A 7,336-nucleotide genomic window follows, 5' to 3' on the forward strand; every position below is an offset into this window, starting at 1 on the left:
GCCAGCGAGAAGGATAAAGTTTATCCTGTGTCGGTCAGTGTAGCTATTAACTGAAGTTTGAGCGTCTTAGCAATACAATGTGTTCTATACAGCTGTCAACATTCTACAAGGAAAGATTTACATAATCATTAACCAGGTTACCCCGGATACCAGACTTAGATGAGTGATAACTCATTTCTAGAATGTTGTCATTGATGAGAATGAATCAAAACATCTATTGACATATATTCACATTCAGAAATGTTTGAATTTATTATTTAGACATCCAGAGACAAATCTACCAATACACAGTATTTACTTTTTAGGAGTGCTCTGTCATAGAGCAGTAGTTCCCAACCTTTTTCGGTTACTGTACTGTACGACCAACTGAATTCTGCTCTGCCCAGGGTACCCCCTCATATGCATTTTACCAGTAGGGCTATGGCCTCATGAGTCTTCTTAAGTACCCCCTGTGGATAGGCCAAGTACCTTCAGGGATCCTAGTACCTCTGGTTGGGAACCACTGTCATAGAGCTAAATGCATTCATAGTCTTGATTTGTATGATCCTTCCCAGTTGTATTTTCGAAGTCAGGTGAATAAAATCCTGTTCAACAGATGCACTCAGTGGAGCAAAACTGTTTTTGTGGTTTGTGTGGGAAAAATGTTGAGGCAATCCCCAACAGCCTGAAGAAACACCTGGTGGGAATAACAAGGACCTTCTAGTGGAAGTGAACCACAACTAGGCTACTAACTAAGCACTATGTAGGCAAGCCTCACTCACTGGACAATGAGTTGACTCACTCCAATTTCATAGAACACAGAATAACACCTAAGAATGCTGAGCTGGAAAATCATATATCATTATGTGGATGGGACATTCCTGCTGGGATGGAGGATTTATCTGGAATGCTTAACTAGATGATCAGGACAGTCAAGGGTACTATTTGCCCAAAAGAGGTGAAGTCTTGCAATGAGCTATACGACTGTACATATGATAAAAATTCTCAAGAGCAAAGTTAAAACCCTCTGAGCCATGAAATCACCAAGGAGGAGCAAGTGGTTGAGGAATCATCTGAAAGGGACTGACGTGTCTAACTGACGTCACAGGTAATTTGATTAGTCATGTACAACAGATGCATTCGTGGAACAAAACCGTTTCCGTGGTTTGTATGGGAAAAACATTGAGCCCACAAGATGCACCTCAGTGAGAACATTCTGGAACTGTGCCATGGTGGAGGTGCCTGTGTAGCAGTGTGATGTTGTTCCCCTAGATTATGCACCAAGTTGCACACAAGGACCAATTCAAATAGGCCAGGTCAAGAGGGGATGTTAATAATTTGATAATAATAAAAATAATTCTGTGTGTTTTTTTATATTTAATTACAGCTGCATAGCTAATGTTATTTTTTGGTGTACAAACAGTTTTTCATATCAATATTCTACATACAAGTGATTGTAAAAGTTTTGTATATTTTGGTTTGGCCCATCGAGGGTTATCTGTATTTCCGTACCCCCTTATTGTTCTCTTTTGCCTGACCTTCGGCTTAGCGAGGTATGTTGTCCTTGGCTCCGCTATTGTTCAATATAAAACCGTGGTAATGTTACACAATGTGCTGTTACGCTACCATACGTTTGTTACAATGTGGAAAATATAAAGATTTATGGTAACAAGTTTCACCGAGCTCGCTAACTAGGGTACCTATTGTAACTTGTGAGTACTTGGGACAGTGTTTGAGTGAGTGTCCATGTGCTTGCGCAGGTGCCTGAGAGCTGTGACTGCGCCAAGGGCTAAAATATTGCGTTGTTTCTTCGTGTGCAGGGCAAATAAAAAGAATCCAACCAACAGACCTCCAGTTGTGGCAGTGTCCTCATTAAAATAATCCAACCAGCAGACCTCCAGTTGTATCAGTGTCCTCATTAAAATAATGCAACCAGCAGACCTCTAGTTGTGGCAGTGTCCTCATTAAAATAATCCAAATCAGCAGACCTCCAGTTGTGGCAGTGTCCTAATTAAAATAATCCAACCAGCAGACCTCCAGGTGTGGCAGTGTCCTAATTAAAAGAATCCAACCAGCAGACCTCCAGTTGTGGCAGTGTCCTCATTAAAATAATCCAACCAGCAGACCTCCAGTTGTGGCAGTGTCCTCATTAAAATAATCCAACCAGCAGACTTCCAGTTGTGGCAGTGTCCTCATTAAAAGTACACAACTCAGAATGAACCATGCTACACCTGGAAGTTCAATGTTTTCATTGAACTCCTAATAAGAAGTAAGTAGAGCTGGATGGATAGGACACAGAGTTGTATAGAGTACATCTAAAGATGGGAGCGCCATCATTTCCAACAGATATCCTTGCCGGGGGTGGCTTTGAACATCATGCAATGCTTCTCATGGGGGGAGCCTGAAGATGTTCCGTGTGTCACGCCTCATGTGTTCTCAGTCAACTTACCTGGTAAAATAAGGGTAAAAAAAAATACAAAAATCAAACGTCTAAAACGGGAAAAAAGGGAGACAAATCTCAAAATCTACAAATTCAATGTTTTACACAATAATGTTTCTCATTTGATGAGTTACTGATCTGTCCTTCCACATGCTCGATCTGCTGTAGACTACAACTGGACTCTTGCGCTCGGATCATACTGGCACACAATGTCCATGCACCAGATGGCTTGAGGGATTCTCTCCTGTTGGGCTGGAAAACAAAGACATTTGGTCAGTGGTCGGTCTTTTTTAATGCTGTTTCACCATCTTTATTTTTACAGAAAATGCATTGTTTATCATAACACAAACACACCTTGGACAACGTGACAAGTGGTCCCTCAACACCCGACCCTAAATCATGAGAACCATACACAAACATACTGAACAGCTATATCCACAAATTCATAAATATTTAATTAGCTAACTAGTTAACGTTAGCTCACAATTTGTGTTGTTTTCCACATGGTGACTTGTAGTTAGCCCACCAGAGCATGGATATTTAACATTAGCTAGCTAGTTACGTTAGCTCATCGTTCATGTAGTCAGACTTTTCCCCAGACCCCAAGTTTTGTTTTAACATGCTAGCTAGTCCACCAGGGCAGGGATATTTAATGTTAGCTAGCGCTAATTGCTCAAGTTTGGCACACCTGCTAGCATGTCACCGCCTGTCAGGAAAGTCTGACTACACAACGGTGAGATACGGTGTAACGTTGGATAATGTAGCTAGGTAGCCAACCAATGTGCCTAACTAGCTAACGTAAACTCACCCCATTCCGTACAAATGTGCGCAACCGCGACATTCAAATGAGGCTACAAAGAAAACTAATGGGACTGTAGCGACTGTGTTGACTTCAACATCTGGGGTGTGAACTACGTTTCTATTCAAGCGTTGATCGACATGGTAATTGCTCTATAGTATTGGAGAAAAGTAGAAAAATCTGACCCTCCATTACATCGTGACGTGTCATGCCGTAACGTACAGCACGCATAAAGCAACTATTTCTGTCTTACAATCTCTCTCCACCAGGTGTAGCACTTCTCTCATCGTTTAAAAACAAGAAATGGACAGTGACGGGGGTAAGGGGGATACCTAGTCATTTTTTGCGTCATCACTGTAAGCGACCATGACTCTCAAAGCCGCTGTTTACTTCTGAAGATCACTTTAGCACCGCCCTAAAAACCTGATTCAAATTCGACACAAACCTTCAAATAGGTATGTAATGACACATTATATAAAATCTTAATAGTGTTTTATTTAAATTTTAGAGGCGATAAGGTGATAAGTTGGACAGATCGAGTGAAAAAAGCAGGTTTCCCATACATCTCTACTTCTCGCTATCACGCATTAGTTTCGCTTCCCCACCCGCCATTTTTAAAAAGACCCGAAGGAGTTCATTGCCTTCTTGAATTATGCAGAAACGGGCAGCGTGGAGCTCATGTCATTAATTTTGGAAAGGGGAGAAATTGTACTTTACAATGGTATTGATATTACAGTTGATCTGGAAGTATTACGTTTTTGGGGCGATAAAATAAGGTCAATTGTACGGACCAAGGCGATGTACAAAAGTGAGTGAGTTTACGTTAACCCACCAGGTGATATTTAGCTAGCTAGCTAGTTGTTAGCTCACCGTTCATGTAGTCAGACATTACTATGAAGTGACAGGCTAGTTAACTATCCCTGCCCTGGTCCGTGCTAACGTTAGCTAGCATGTCACCACTTGGAAAATCTTGACTACATGAACGGCGAGTTAACGTTAACTAGCTAGATAGCCAAATATCCCTGCCCTGGTGGGCTAACGTTAGCTAGCATGTCACCACGTTGAAAAGAATGACTACACAAATTATGAGCTAAGGTTAACTAGCTGGCTAGCTCACAAAGGACAATAATAAAAGGTCACAACAGTCATTATGCTAGCTTATGCTTGTTTTCTTTTTACTTGTGTAACCGATGTGAAATGGCTAGCTAGATAGCGGGGTGCGCGCTAATAGCGTTTCAATCGGTGACATCACTCGCTCTGAGACCTTGAAGTAGTTGTTCCCCTTGCTCTGCAAGAGCCGCGGCTTTTATGGAGCGATGGGTAATGATGCTTCGAGGGTGGCTGTTGTTGATGTGTGCAGAGGGTCCCTGGTTAGAGCCCAGGTAGGGGCGAGGAGAGGGACGGAAGCTAAACTGTTACACTTGTAAGGAAGGTAACGTGCGTTATACACTTTACAGTCGGTGGTTATCTAACTTAGCTAATTTTCATTAGCACCTAGCTAACCACAGATCTTTGACTTATTACCCAAAATAGTTTGTTATAAGCTAGAAAACAGGGCTTAACATATCACACGGCTCCAGCGACGCTTCTCGCTTACAGAGGTTGGAAAACGATAAAATGCATGTGTGCTTATCAGAGTAATGGATAAAATCCGGTACATAGCACAGAATCATCCTTGCTTCTGATCGACAGAGATACCTAAGGTTAGCTAGCTAGCTATATAGGCCAGGGTAATTAAACAAATCCTAGTAATAAAAAAATGCTAAGGTAGGTAATTTGAAAAATGCTGAACAACAATACACACGATAAATACACAATGTCAATTATGTAATTGAGAAACTACAAAAAAGCTTTAATATCTACTAGTTATTCTATTTTACTTTACTTGCTAGGTTACTTGCTACTTGTCGATGTGAATTTACATGGAGAAATGTGGATGTTTTTCCTACTCTGAAACACTGGCTTGAGTGATGATGCCAAAGCTTGCGACAGGATGTGTAGTTCTGTATGATATTGATAAGTGACCTTGTCTGAGAGAGATTTACACGATTAGCAAAACATCACGCCAGGGTAAGCCTAGATGACATACATGTGAAGTGGTTCTAAAATCCCCTATGGGAAAAAGAATGGTGGAAAAATTATTGAAACCGTTTACTTGTTTGAACGATAGGTTTTATGGGTATTATGACTATTATGACTCTTACTGTGGTAGACTATATAGTGGATAATCTGTGCATTAACAACACGGATAGAACCATGAGCCAGATGTTTCACCCAACGATTTATATATACACTAGAGGACTGATAGGCTTGTTGTGTTGAAGCCACTGTGCCTCCATCTTGGCACTCACCCACCATTGTAAAAAATATTTTGAAAGCGACAGGAATGCATTTATTAATGTCTATATTTGTTTTTTTAACACTTGTATTCTATTACAGATGTAGCAATATTGATGTTACTCATATTGATGTTACACAGGAAACGGAAACCAGTTGTTACTTACTTTATTAATGTGCTGGTCGACAACATGCCAAGTGAAGTTTGCTTAACAATATATCTTTGTCTGTCATGACTACAACACAAAGCATATTGAAACATGGTGGCAGCGGTACTCAAAAGAACCTGTATCTCATCGATGTAAATGAAGAATACATCCCAGGCGACAGTTTGAAAAAGTGCCGCGTTTACAGGCTAGTCATCGCGCCGAACGTCTACGTTAACTGGCTATCGTGAGTGACTCTGTGCTAAAAGCTAGCTGGCTATTGGATACAAGCAGATTCGTGAGTAGCTAACGTTCCATTCTACAACTAAATCGCCATGGAAAATGCACTGAAACCTCCGGGAAAAATAGACTTCGATGATTGTAATTTAGCACTGACCTGGAAAAGATGGAAAGAGGAATTGAATTTGTACATGGCTCTTACAATGAGAGAAAAACCTGATGACTACAAAGTGAAGCTACTGTATTATCTCATTGGAGAAAAAGGCAGAGAGATTTGTGAGACCCTATGTGTGGGCAGTACAAAAGACAATCTCTTTGTTGAAGAAGTAATTGCAGCACTGGATGCATTTTGTGATCCCAAGAAAAATGAAACAATTGAGAGATCATTTTTTAATGCGAAGTCAGGGCCAAGATGAGAGTTTAGACAAATATCTCACTGAAGTGAGGACTCTAGTGGCCACCTGCAAGTTTGGAGTAATCACAGACTCTCTTATCAGGGACAGGATTGTGTGTGGCCTAAGAGAGCGCTTGCTCAGAGAGACTGATCTCAGTTTAGAGAAATGCATACAGATTGGAAGAGCTGCAGAACTGTCATAAATGTGCAGGGCCCTGTAGCAGTGCATGCAATAACACAGGAAGAGAGACCAAAAGGGAGAGGAGACCCTACTGAGGGACAGAGCATTATACAATGCAGATACTGTGGACGGACACATGAGAGAAAAAAAGGAAAAATGCCCTGCATATGGACAAAAATGTAAATCCTGTGGAAAAAGCAATCACTTCTCTACGGTTTGCAAAAGTGCAGGGACCAGGAAGAGAAACAGAGTCCTGGCAATGGAAAATGTGTCAGCTGACTCAGAGAGCAGTGAGGATGTTCTCTGCATCACACTAGGGCCAAAGTCAGAGAGCATCAACGTGTTGCAGGAGAAAACCACAGACCCCAATGCAGCTCTCTTTGCAACCATGCTGATCAGCAAAAAAGTCAGTCAGATTTCAGCTAGATTGCTGTGCTAGTTGTAATGTTATCCCTGCAAACCTCATAAAAGCCAGTCACCCAGAGCCCTGCAGTCACGTATTGGTGATGTATAACAAGAGTACTATGATGCCACTGGGGAAGTGCACACTTAAAGTGATCAATCCACGCAATAAGAAAACCTACCGAGTTGAGTTTATCGAAGTCCACAAGAATATGCACAGATCCATTCTAGGATGCACAGCTATCCAGACAATGGTGTTGATTACTGTGTAACATCACAACATCCTGGCCATCGAGAAAACAACATGATCCTGGACTAAAGAGCAAATTAAACAGGAGTACTCTGATGTATTCCAGGGAGATGGATGCTTACACGGCAAACTGAAGCTCGAAGTGGATGATCGACTGGAGCCGTCCAG

General features: G+C 41.4%; 1 long non-coding RNA gene across 1 annotated transcript; it reads right to left on the reverse strand.

Moving 5' to 3' along the window:
• Positions 1 to 225: 225 nt before the first annotated feature.
• Positions 226 to 6,046, reverse strand: LOC115151130 (uncharacterized). The gene is made up of 2 exons (XR_003867220.1): positions 5,723 to 6,046; positions 226 to 2,671 (listed from the first exon to the last, which is right to left on the reverse strand). It is a non-coding gene; the product is annotated as an uncharacterized LOC115151130 (long non-coding RNA).
• Positions 6,047 to 7,336: the final 1,290 nt, after the last annotated feature.

The sequence above is a fragment of the Salmo trutta genome, chromosome 16 (genome assembly GCF_901001165.1).
Source record: "Salmo trutta chromosome 16, fSalTru1.1, whole genome shotgun sequence".
Taxonomy (NCBI): Eukaryota; Metazoa; Chordata; class Actinopteri; order Salmoniformes; family Salmonidae; genus Salmo; species Salmo trutta.